The sequence below is a fragment of the Carcharodon carcharias genome, chromosome 6, assembly GCF_017639515.1.
Source record: "Carcharodon carcharias isolate sCarCar2 chromosome 6, sCarCar2.pri, whole genome shotgun sequence".
In the NCBI taxonomy this organism is placed as follows: Eukaryota; Metazoa; Chordata; class Chondrichthyes; order Lamniformes; family Lamnidae; genus Carcharodon; species Carcharodon carcharias.
Genome location: NC_054472.1, coordinates 60,602,626 through 60,616,405, shown reverse-complemented (window position 1 = coordinate 60,616,405; position 13,780 = coordinate 60,602,626).

Sequence of the window (13,780 nt, the reverse complement as noted above, 5' to 3'; positions counted from 1 at the left end):
TTGTGTTTTTTCCAATAAATTATATAGATTTTTCTTTTCCCACCTATTTCCATTATTTTTAAATATTTTAAAATCTTTTATGCTCCCCCCACCCCGACTAGAGCTATACCTTGAGTGCCCTACCATCCATTCTTAATTAGCACATTCGTTTAGATAATATCACCAACTTTAACACCTATGTGTTCTTTTGTTGTTGTTTGTGACATCTTTTGATGATCTGCTTCTATTACTGCTTGTTTGTCCCTACAACCACACCAACTCCCTCCACTTCCCTCTCTCTCCCCCCCACCCAAACCCCCCCTCCCCGCACACACCTTAAACCAGCTTATGAAGTTCTGTCGAAGGGTCATGAGGACTCGAAACGTCAACTCTTTTCTTCTCCTCCGATGCTGCCAGACCTGCTGAGTTTTTCCAGGTAATTCTGTTTTTGTTTTGGATTTCCAGCATCCGCAGTTTTTTTGTTTTTATCTCTGTGTTTAATTGACTGCCACTGCTCTTCAAGAAATGCCTACCTCCTTGAAGAAGTTCTGTTCCTCTCTGCGACAAGATTTCCGGCAAGTTCTGTCGAAGGGTCATGAGGACTCGAAACGTCAACTCTTTTCTTCTCCGCCGATGCTGCCAGACCTGCTGAGTTTTTCCAGGTAATTCTGTTTTTGTTTTGGATTTCCAGCATCCGCAGTTTTTTTGTTTTTATCTTTATATTTCACCCCTTTCTTGGACTCACTCAAGTTCTGTCGAAGGGTCATGAGGACTCAAAACGTCAACTCTTTTCTTCTCCGCCGATGCTGCCAGACCTTGCTGAGTTTTTCCAGGCAATTCTGTTTTTGTTTTAGATAGGGAATAGCTGTTCCTGCTCGTAAAAGGATCAAGAAGGAGTGGGCACATATTTAAAGTGAAATGCAAAAGAAGCAAATGTGACGTGAGAAAAAACACTTTCACACGAGTGTTTCGGGTCTGGAATGCCCTGCCTGGAAGTGTGGTGGAGGCAGGTTCAATCGAGGCATTCAAGAGGGTATTAGGCGATTATTTGAATAGAAACAGTGTGCTGGGGTACGTGAAAAAGGCAGGGAAATGGCATTAGGTGATAACGCTCATTTGGAGAGCTGGTACAGACATGATGGGCCAAATGGTCTCCTTCTGTGCTGTTAAAATTCTGTCTTGGCAATATAACTTTGATCATGCTATATTATTAATGTTTGCATTTAATAAAGCAATCAGTTAATTATGTCATTATGGGCTGGATTATGGCACTGTGATCCCCAGCCCCCGGCTAAAAAGCCAAGGGAGCCTGCAGACAATCCTGACAGCTACCCTGCAGCAATTTAACACTGGGAGCAGCATTAATTGCTTTAAGGCAAGACTTCCGCCCCTATCTTGGGAGGAAGCACCCCCCCCCCCCGCCCCTCCCACCCCCCATCAGGATCCACTGGCCAATTAGATGGTTGACAGCACTGTAGCCCCATCATGACACAATCACTGAAAGAGGAGAGAGAGAAAGTAGGGAACTACAGGGAACATCAGTTGTCAGGAAAATGCTGCAACCTATTTAAGTCTCAACGATGCATTTAGAAAGTAATAGATAGATCAGAAAATGTCAACATGATATTACATGTTTCACAAATTTATCAGACTATTTTGAGGATGTAGCTAGTAGGATATATAAAGGGAAACCAGTCCATATAGTGTACCTGGATTTCCAAAAGACATTCAATGAGCTGTGACACAAAATGTTAAGCAATTAAAGGGCTGAGAGGGTTTGGAGTTAGATATTAGCTTGGATGGAAGATTATTTAATGGACAGGAAGCAAAGTGTAGGCCTAAATAGGATATTGGCAGGCTGTGACCCGCGGACTGCTAGGAAGATCAGGGCTGGGGCCTCATGGAGGATACTTGCGAACCTAAGTAAAAAGACGAAAATCTGGGGCGAAGTCAGCCATGGGTCAGGTGTGCATTCTGGAGCTTAGGAAAGGGCCTGACTCACATTTCGCACCCCCGACATGAAAATCCAGCCCAATTTCTCTGATTAACTTTCTCTTAGATTGTGTCTCCCCTTGAGGACGATGCCTCATGGTGCAGGGAGCTCCATTAGAATTATCAGGAGAGAACATTAAATCAGGAAACAAAGTGTTATGTGGCACCAAATTTAGATTTGAGAATCCTGTAAATTGCATGATGAAAGTAAGGCTAGGGGAGGTAAGGAGTTGGATTTTCAAATTTTCAAATGTCCATGTTTGCAAATCTCCTTCATTTGCCTGCCTCAGTTCTTGGAGACTGCAGACCAGCTCCCAACATTGTATGCATACACCGTAAACTGCACCCATTACCCCCCTCATGCCCCACTTAGCCCCATGTCCCCTCCATGGCCCCTTTTGTATTCAAATTTTGAGCTTAAAATTTCATAGTTTGCAGAATGTTTGTCATTGCCTAAATTTGCATACTTACTGTGTTAAGGATTTGAAGTAGATGCATCTTCTCTAGCAGCCAAATACTTTTTGAGGTCCAAAAGTGATGACTAGGTTGTGGTACAAACCTACCTTTTCCATGCCAAGAACCAAATCCACTAAATTGTATCTCAGCATAGAAGTACATTCCTGAACTATATGTCAGCTACTCTAGTTACAATTGTGAGGTTAATAAGGTTGTTGTTATGTTTTGGGACTGCGTCTTTAATTTAAGGTAAAAAAAATAAAGGGGTCATGTGACCTATTCTAAAGTCTGCCTGACAGCAAGCCTGGTCGGTTCAGTTGTTAAAGATTAAAGGGGGTCAAGATTGTTTTACTGTGAAGAAAATGCAAAGTATTTACACTTGGTAACACTCATAGCAGCCTGTGTGCTAACAGTAGATTGTCAGTCTCCAAAATCCCCAAAAAGTGTTTGAGAATGTCAGGTTGTAAACCGTGCATTAAACTGTCCATTTAATTCCATGATAAAAGAGATTTGGGTCTCAAAGAGAGCTAATCAGCATTTTTACATGGTTACAAGACCCATCTGAGTCACGTTGCCATGGAGATGGGTTTTGAGAGGGGAAGGGTTTCTAAGATATCCCTAAAAACTCACAGACAAGGTTAGCCTGCCAGGATCTGGGAGAGGAAAAGCAGCTAGCTATAAGCAGCATGATGTTGTGGTTCACCACGCAGGAATACAGGTGGGAGCTCATGCTCGGATTGAAAAGACCAAATTCACAGATAGTTAACATGCTGGAGGAGTCGCCTAGCTTGCACTAGAGGAAGAATCTCTGGGAAGAAGCCTCACTGTGAAAAGTAGTTCTGATATTAAAGTTTCTCAGGCTGAGATAATTAAAGAACAGAAATAAACCCTTGGGAGCTAAGAATGACCTTGGACTTGTTCCAGGAGAATTGAATGCCGACTTAGAGGACAGTGTAAAGAATATCTGTGAAGTGGTTTTTTTCAGTTGTGTTAAGAGAAAAAAAGGAATGTTCTGTTTTGTGGTTTAAAGTATTAGGTGCCTACAAATTCAAAGGTAGTCTTGTGGTTTTATGTTTTTTTTGTTACAGTAAAGGTTTAAAAACATGAGATCTTGTTGTGTCATCCTTTCAGCTATTAACTGGAAGTTTAAATTTCTTTTCAAAAGCTATCAGTCTCTATGGAGGTCGTAACAAAATTGGGGTTCTGGCAGAAATTTGAATTCATGGGCTGAGCTGAGTACACTAGGTTTGCCAGGGTTTAAATGAATAAGATTGCACCGTGGCTTCTGCTGTATTTTTTGAAATGTTGAAACGGCTATGTTTATTGCTCCAAAGAGAAAACTTGTCTTTTAGTGCTTTGCAACAATTAACAAATGTTAATTTAAAAACAGTGGTGGAAAAGTTAGAAATTGATTTAAAAGTAGGCACTAAGATATCAGAAATGGTAAAATGTTGGCTCAACACTTAAACGTTGAGTATGGAAAAGCTAATCTAGATAAAACTCAGACTGAGTTGACTAGGATTCAGTTGCAAATGAAGCAACTTGAAATTAAAAAACTTCAACCCGAAAGAGAGGAAAAGGTGAAAGGAAGGGGAAAAGAAAGAGAAATGTGGAAATTTGAACTTTGATTTCAAAAGAGAAGAAAATAGAAAGAGAGGAAATGCATAGCGAAAGAGATAGGACATTTCAAAGAATAAAAGAAAAGGAAAGTCTTAAATTGCAAAGAGAAAGGGAAGCCAGGAAACTTGAACTGGGCAGAGAAAGCCTTTGATTACGTGGCAATGGGTCAGGTTTAACTCCTTGTTGTGATTTGGCAAGAATGTTCATCTCAAAACTAAATTCAATGAGGAAGGATTTTAAAAGTATTTTGTCTTGTTTGAGAAGATTTCTACAAAGCTACAATGGCCAAAATAAATCTGGACAATTTTAATTCAATGGGGAGAATTTTCCTGTCGATATGCAGGCCCCACCTCCACACGCCGACGTGTAAAATTACTCATGGTGACATCAGGCGTGCGTCATGATATCACTGCGAATCATTCAGATCCTTCGTTCGGTGGGCTCGCACCGCAGGCGGCTGCGTGCCCGCCAAACTGTCAAAGGCCTGTTAAGGCCATTAAAAAACCAATTAAACTAATTATCAATGCTGCCCGTCCAGCCTTAAGGTTGGCGGCAGGTGAAGAGCCCAAGCGGCCTTCGCGTTTTTCAGGAAACCTCAACCACAGGCAGGATGAGGTTTCCTGAAGGTTTAATAAAATCTATAAATATTTTTTGAACAATTCATAAACATGTCCCAGCTCATGTGACACTGTCACTTGAGGGGACATGTCTGAATAGTTTTTATTTTTCTTTACTTAAAGATTTCAAAATGAACTTAATCTCCCTGAGGCAGCTCTGTGCCTCAGGGCGATTTCTGCGCTCTTTCACACACATGCGTCATGTACGTCACACTGGGCGGGCCTTAATTGGCCCACTCACATAAAATGGCGGTGTGGAACCGATCACTGGCAGCAATCGGCCCCATGCCCGCTCCCGACCGGCTCACCCGACAGGCAGAAAATTCTCCCCAATGTGCTTTGGTAGGTAAAACGTTGGAGGTTGATCCAATCCGTTCAGATAAACAGTCCACAGACTACAGTACAGTTAAGACAGCTGTGCTTAATGCACATGAGTTAGTTCCAGAAGCTTATAAGTAAAAGTTTAAAAATCTGAGGAAGACAGAATCAGACTTTTATGGAAATTGCTAGAGAAAAAAAATTGTGTTTGATCGATGGTATAGCGTGATGAAGCTTGATTAATATTTTGAAAACCTCAGAGAGATGTTGTTAATAGAAAAATTTAAAAACAGGGTTCCTTTAGGAATCACATCCCCACCTAGAAGACTGAAAAATTTCTAAAGTCAGGGAGGCGGCTATTATGACTGTTAGTTATGGGCTATTCCACAAACACACAAACCTTTGTTTGCAAACCTACGCAGAAACTGGAGAGATAAGAGAAATGATAGTGAATAGAACACTAATTACAATAAGAGAGATAGCAGAAATGGAAAGACAGGTGCTTCAGAGTAGAGAAAGAGACAGTGTTTGTGATAAATATGATTCAAGGAGACCATCATGTTATATTTGCGTAGGAAGGTAGACTGCTGGAAGTTGAAAGCTAATCCAGTAGCTTTTGTGGGTATGTCTAGTGTTTCTCCAGAAAATGCTGTACCAGTGAAGTAATTCCATTTTTGTCTGTTCAAGGAGCCAAAAAGATTGTTAACCTTCTATACACGGGGTCGGCTAAAAGTTTAATGTTAACAAAATATGTAAATTTCTTTCCAGAGAGTTCAATAAATAAAAGTATATTGATACAGAGCATAGATGGAACTAGCTTAGCTGTTCCATTGTGTAGAGTGAATTTAAACTGTGCTTTCATCAACGGGTCTGTTATTGTTCCATTGGTGTCAAAATTACCTATTAAAGATGGTGATTTCATACTAGGGAATGACCTTGCAAGAGATAAAGGGCCTGAGTGTCCATGGACTGTAAGCTCCTGGTTACTCATCTGGAATTCCAGCTGCTCCTTCCTCGCTGGACCTTCTGACTCAAGCGAGATCTGTGTAGCGTAGCGTGTGCTGAGGCCTCCAGTTGAGAGCTGAAGAGTCGGAGGTAAGGAAGCCACCACCAATTTCTTATTGCACTCGCTGTTGTAAAGCAAATAATTTTAAAGGCCCAACCATTTTCAGAAGTCAGGGAGAAGGTAAGTTTGGAAGGTAAGTGGGTAGGATTGGGGTGGAGAGTGGTGTAGGATTGTTGGTGTGGGTGTGTTGATGGGGGGTTTAGGTGACTAGGAAGGGTTGGTCGGGGGGGTTGGGGCAGTGGTCAGTTGGTTGAGGTGTGTTATCCGTTGGTCAGTGGGGGTTGGGGGTTGGATGGTCGGGGGGGGCGTTGGGGTCGGGAGGTCAGTAAGCAGTCAGGCAAGGGGGTCAGTCCGGGCACATGGGTTGGTCGGGAGTTCGGGTGGTCAGTAGGAGTGGGTGCAGGTCAGTTGGCCAGTGGGAGGTGGTCAGTGGGACTCAGGTTGTCAGTGGGAGGGGTTGGAGGTTATTTGGTCTCTGGGGGTTGTTCAGTAGGGGGGGGGTCAGATGGTCAGGGGGTCGGTTGGTTAGCGGGAAGTTGGGCAGGAGTGTTGGGTGTTAGAGGCTGTCAGGTGGCCAGTGGAGGAGGTTGGGTAGTCAGTGAGGTGGGGGGAGGTGTTAGGTGCTCTCGGGGGCCAGCTGTTCAGTGGAGGGTCAGGTGATCAATTGGGGGGTGGGAGGTCATGTGCTCAGTTGGGTTTGGTCAGGAGGGGGGGTCAGGTGGCCATGGGTGGCCCATGTGGGGATCAGGGGGTGGGGGGAGTCCCATGGGGGGGGTTGTGGGCGGGGATCGTGTGGTCAGTACTATAGTTACCCAGGAATTAGAAGTGGTTTTAGTTTTTCTAACATCTCCTGGTGAGACAGTCGGAACCATCTGAAGTTTGCAATTGAAATCGTACTTTCAGATGGTTCTTATTGCAGATCAATTGCCCAAAGGAAGTTTGAACTTCCCAGGCAATTGCCGTACAATCCTTACCTGAAGACCTCCGGAGTGGGTGAGGGGGTGGGGAGGGGTGTTCCCCAATGCATCTTTGGGGTACACCCCAGTTACGCCGCCCCAGAGCTCAGACCTTATGGATTATTGTGCTGCTAAATTAAAGGACATTAGGGAAGCCTATTGAAACTGACAATATGCCAAAGAAATCAGAGGCTATTTGTAATCCAGATATAAAAAGTACAGTTTCGGCTAAAGATGTGTCCAATGATTCAAAAGCTCAGACATCTGAGAATAAAGAGGCAGTGAAATCTCAGATTGACAGCAAAGAGTTAAAACCAGCTGGAAACAAATTGGATCTGTCTCAAGTAGACTTGCCTGCAGAACCTAAGCCACAGGTGTCAAAACAGAATACAGCAGCAGAGTTTCAGGCTAATGGACAAAGAGAGATAGTGCTTTCGACTAAAATGACTTGGCTCTAACTTATGCTGTAGCCGTGGAACTACAAGGATGGATTTGAGTCCTAGGGCAGAAAATAAAACTTCAAAATGAACAAACTGGCTCTTACTGGGAAGGAATTAATAAAGTTCGAGCTAAGTGGGAAGATGGAAAACTGGAAAGAATGTAAAAGAATGCGAGAGGTGATTAAAAAGAATGCTAGGAGTTTTTTGTCGGAGTGCCTATGTAACCCTAACAAAGCTCTTAAATCAGCCAAAGAGGATTTTATTCAACGGAAGAATGAACTGCTTGCACAAAAGGAGGCGATGTTAAGCCTGCTTTTCTTGGAGAAGAACACTGAAAGTATAAATCTTAGGAACAAATTTAAAGGTGGTGGTACTCCTGCATTTAAAGAGGAGGAGGACCATTCAGTCTCTTGCCTGACTGAGACATCCTATACCAGCCTTGTCAAACAGGTGACCCAAGGGCCAGAATCAGGCCCCCAAATCCGCTCTATCTGGCCAATCACACATTGTTGTAGATACAACAGACTTCAGTTTGAAGACGCTGTATAGCAACTTGTCCAATCACACACGCTAGTTTCTCCCTGAAATGGCTGTTCATAGGCTCACTAGCCTATCAGCATCAAATGCAGGGAGAGACCAGCCTGTGATTGGACGAGCGGCAAGCTGGGCAGGTAACTTTTAAATTTGCTTCCAGTTTCCAGAGTTGGGAGCGAGGCCTGGAGCTGAATGGGTCTAGAGTTGAGTGGGGCCTGGAGCAGGAAGGGGGCCCAGAGAAGGAGGGGGGCCCAGAGAAGGAGGGGGGCCCAAAGCGAGGGCGGGGCCTGAAGCAAGAGTGGGGCCTGGAGTGGGAGTGGGCTCCGGAGAGGGAGCGGGGCACGGAGAGGGACCGGCAATTGGAAAGGGAGAGGGGCTTGGAAAGGGAGTGAGGTCCAGAGTGACAGTGGGGCCCGGAAAGGGGCTCACCGGAGTCAGCTGGTGTGTATGAGAGAGATAGTAGGTGAAATCGTCCCGGATTTGCACTAAGTGCAGTGGCGGGTGGGTAAAACGATGTTTTACCCTCCGGCTGCAGTTGTGGGTTTTCACTCCGTATCATCCCAAATCCATCGCATTAGTTATGCATTCCCGGGAAACACGCTGTTTCCATGGTGGGTGGACTCTCATTAGCCCACCACACCTTCACCTCGCCGCCTCATCACGCCAAGCGCCATATTTAAAGTCCAGCTGCGCGCACACATCTCAGTGCTTCCAGGCCACGACTACTGCAGGGAAGATGGCCACGAAAGGCAAAAAGACTGTAGTCCCCAGGTTTAGTGATACATCACTGCAACTTCTTTTGAATGCTGTGGAGACCTGCCATGATGTCCTCTACCACTGCTCTGACTGCAGGATGGGCAGTGGCATTACCAACCAAGCTTGGTAGATGGGGGCAGTGATGATCAGTGCCAGTGCTGCACAGAAGAGGTTGGCCATCCAATGCAGATAGAGAATGAATGATCTCATCCATGCAGCCAGGGTATGGCAGTCATCTGAAAGAAAAACAGAAAATGTTGGAAAAACTCAGCAGGTCTGATAGCATCTGCGGAGAGAAAAACAGACTTAACATTTCATGTCTGTATGACCCTTCTTCAGAGCTATGGCAACCATGATAGCAACTATCTCATCACTCTAAACTCACAGATTCAAGCCCACCAGATATTCACTGGCATCTCACTCACTGCCAGCTCAAGGGACATCACCACCCATTCTCACACACACCCTCACATCTCCATCTGGCCTCATCTCCTCTGGACACCGCCTCCTCAGCCCTCGCCATCTTGAGGCCACTTGCACAGGTCAACATGTGTCCCCACACACACCATGGGGTATCCTGCTTCCCCAGTACAGCCCTCACCCTGCAGCCTCTTCCCTTGCTTGAGGCCACTTCTCCAACTTCGCCAAGCAAAACCTAGCCCTGCAGCCATTGAAAAGCCACCCACATATGGCTGATCAGATTGGTGGGGGCAAAATTCTGCTCCATGTCCTCAGAGCATGAGCCTGGGTCTCTGGATTATTAGTCCGGTAAGTGTATGTTTGAAAGAGTGTGTGTGTGTGTGTGTGCGTGCAAGAGACAGACAGGAGAGTGTGAATGTGTTTGTGTCTCTATGAGAGTTTGTGTGCATGAGAGAGAGTGAGTGTGTGTGTATATGTGAGAGAGAGAGCATGTATGTGTAAAGGCGACAGTGTGTGTGAGAGAGAGTGTGTGCGCACATGTGTGAGTTTGTGTGTGTGAGAATGTGTGTGTGTGTGTGTGTGTGCGCGTGTGTGAGAGAGAGAGTTTGTGTGAGAGAAAGAGGAGAGTGTGTGAGTCTGTATGAGAGAGAGATCTGTCTGCGTGTGAGAGAGAGTGTGTGTGAGAGGGGTGTGTGAGACAGTAAGGAGAGTGTGTGTCTTTGTGTGTGAGGGAGGAGATTATGTGTGTATCTGGCTCACTCCCAATCTCGGGGTTCTCATTCACCCTCACCCCCACACACCAACACGCACTCTCACTCACTCTCACGGTGGCTGTGAATGAGCAAGTGAGAGCCCTTAGATTGGGAGTGAACCGGACATACACTCTCACACATTCACACTCTAATAACCATCTTTATTTATTAATTACTCATTTTTTAAAATAATCAATTTGTTAGTTTGACATTGTTTTATCTTTGCTCAGCAAGTTGTTTATTTTCGTGCCTCAGGTTTTTTTTTTATTCATGTTTAATGTTGTACCAAACCTTATCTTTCTGGATAAAAACAAAAAAACTGCGGATGCTGGAAATCCAAAACAAAAACAGAATTACCTGGAAAAACTCAGCAGGTCTGGCAGCATCGGCGGAGAAGAAAAGAGTTATCTTTCTGGAACTTGCTCATTAGCCCCTTGAGTGAGGAAAAACTGAAATGTGGCCCCCCATGTGAAAAGATTGGACAAGCATGTTCTATACTGACCTGGACAATAAAGAAACTACAGCCATGAAAGAAAATTGAGATCAAAAGTTAGAATCTGAACCAAAGTGGTTCAAAGACTGAAAACATGGGGTTTTACTGAAATCGAATGATAAAAGCAATTACTCGATTTACAGCTTATTTCTAATGGAATTTAAAAATCACAGGGATTATCTGCAAGCAAGACATTTGAAAAAATTCCCCAGACTGAATCGATTGAAAAAGCTTTTAACCAAGGACATGGAAATGCAGTGAAATTTACTCGACAGGAGAAAGGAGATATACTAAGACACATGTTGGAAGGCAAAACCACAAACAGCAAAACAAATTCTCATCTACACAAGAGGTAGAACTTTAAAAATTGACAGAAAGTGGACTTTAAATCCGAACTGTTACAAGCATTTGGTTGATTCGGATTAAACATTGTGAAGCTGCCAAGACAGACTGTTTAACAGGAAAATGTGAAGAATATTACTTGTACTGTATGTAGTAACTTGGCGGTTAAAATGCATGGACTGTTGTAAGTTGCTAAACTTCGGATGGTGTTTAAGAAGACTCGTCACTACGGTGATGACTATTCATTCTTTGGGGAAGGCGGTGTTACAATTATGAGGATTATAAAATCGTTATGTTTTGGGACTGTGTCTTTAATTTAAGGTGAAATGAAGGGGGTCATGTGACCTATTCTAAAGTCTGTCTGACAGCAAGCCTGGTTGGTTTTGATTGTTAGAGATTAAAGGGGGCCCAGGTTGTTTTACTGGGAAGAAGCTGCAAAGTGTGTACACTTGGGCCAGGAATTTTCAGTTGGCATGTGGGTGTGGGCCCGACACGCCAGCATATAAAATGACATGAGATGACATCAGGCGTGCGTCCTGACATCATCGCGCTGTCTCACGCTGTTTCGTTCCGCATGTGCACGCCAAAGTCAGCTGCACGCCCACCGATAATTGATAGGCTTATTAAGGTCATTAATAAATTAATTAATGTCAAGTTAATGCTGCCCGTCCAACCTAACAGTTGGCGGGCAGGCGAAAAGGCCAAGCAGCAATTACATTTTTTAGGAAACCCCATCCACGAATGGGATGAGGTTTCCTAAAGCTTTTATGAATTCAATAAAAAGTTTTCCTGAAAAATAAGGACATGTCCCATCTCATGTGTCACAGACACATGATGGGGCATGCTTCATTAAATTCTTATTGATTTTATTTATTATTTTCAAAAGTGCTTCAATCTCCCTGAGGCAACTCCATGCCACAGGGAGATTGAAGCACTCCTTCCTGCGCATGCACGAGAAAGCACTGGCCCCAGCTCTCCCTCCTCCCTCCACCTGCACAGGTAGCACTGAACGCTACCATTCATGGATTACCTTAATTGGCCCACCCGCACCAAACGGTGGTGCAGAGCTGATCGCAGGCGGCAGGCGGCTCCGTGAGAGCCCCACCTGCTCCCGCCAAGCCCGCCTGACGCGGGAAAAATTAAGGCCTTGGAGACAATGGGTGGAATTTTCTGCTCCTGTTGTCGGAGGGCGTGTTTGGCGACATGAGCGGACAATATGGCAAGAAGGCCAAAAATCAATTCCACGTCGTCATCAAACCAGTTTGCGATCGTCCTCTCTACCTATCAACGGTGGGCTGCGTTTCCTGCCACAGCACATCAGGAACCTAATTTCAATACTTTATCCTCTCATTAGAAGCCCTGCTCGCTGGAATCATTCCCCCTATGCTGGAGCATCCAAACACACTGGCGTGATTGCAGCCACCATGTTTCATAACAGGACACAAGCAACGTGCAGCTGGCGAGCTGCACTTTGCTCGGGAATTGGAGGTTTGTTTGCCTACCTTGCTTTGGGCAGCACCCACGGTCATCAGTGCCAGGCTTCACAGGCAGCACCACATCACTTTTCGGGGGGCTCATGGGCAGGTCTCTATCCACCAGACCCACCATAAGCCAGGCGTGGCTTTTCAACAGCTGTAGGGCTAGGGCTTTCTTGGGGAATGGAGACGAGTGGCCTCAGGCAAGGGAAGAGGCTGCAGGACGAGGGCTGAACTGGGGAAGGTGGGGTTTCCCAGGGTGTCTGGGGGGGCACATGTTGGGCAAGTGGCCTCAAGATGGTGAGGGCTGAGGAGACAGTCTCCAAAGGAGATGAGGCCAGATGGAGATGTGAGGATATATGTGAGAGAGTGAATGGTGATGTCCCTTGAGCTGACAGTGAGTGAGATGCCAGTGAATGTGTGATGGGTTTGTGAGTGTGTGAGTTTAGAGTGATGAGATGGCTGCCTTACCCTGGCAGCACGGATGAGATCATTCATCCTCTTTCTGCACTGGATGGCCAACCTCTTCTGTGCAGCGTTGGCACTGACCACCACTGCCACTGCCTCCCAAGCCAGAGTGATGAGATTGCTGAACCTCCTGCGGCCAAGGCGGGGGTGGAGGACATCACAGTGGGCTTCCAAAAGACATTCCAGTGACAGGTCACTGAGCTCTTCTTGGCTTTCAGGGCCATGTCTTCACTGGAGCAGTCCTGGGCAGTAAGCATTGAGAACTGTGTGTGTGGCTGCAGTTTAAACATGGCACCAGGAGTAAGGACATGGTGAGGTAATGGCATAGCGGGTGATTCAGTGATCACCGCCAGCGAGATGGCATGTTTCCTGTGGCTGCATACTAAATGAGGTGGGAAGCAGATGATAAGGTGCAAAAACCCATCATTGCAGTCAATGGGTAAAATGTCTTTTTTCATGCCTGCTACAGCACTTAGTGCAATTTTGGGATGATTCAGTGGATCGACTGTGATTCTGCAAAGTCCCAGAAACAAGTTGAGAATGTTGTGTTGTAAACAGTTGTGCTTTAAACTGTCCAATCAATTCCAAGATAAAAGCAAGTTGGGGTCTTGAGGATAGCTAATCAGCATTTCTACCTGGTTACAAGGCCCGTGTGAGTCACGTTGCGATGGAGATGTGTTTTGAGAGGGGAAAGGTTTCTAAGGTATCCCTGAAAACACACAGACAAGGTTGATCTGCCAGGATCCAGGAGAGGAAGAGCAGCTATATATAGCATGACACTGTGGTTCACCATGCAGGAATGTGGTTGCACCTCACACTCGGAATGAAAAAAACAAATGGGGAGTTAAAACAAGACTGGAAGATTCGCCTAGCTTGTGCTAGAGGAAGATTCACCAAGTGGGGTCAGGAGGGGTGTGAAATCTCACTGTAAAAGACAGTTCTGAGATTAAGATTCCCCAGGCTGAGAAAGGAAAAGAACAGGAGTAAGCCCTTAGGAGCTCATGATCACTTTGGACTGGTTTGGGGAGGACTGAATGTCTACTTAAAGGGCAGTTTAAAGTATATCTGTGAAGTGTGTTTTTGGTTGTGCTAAAAG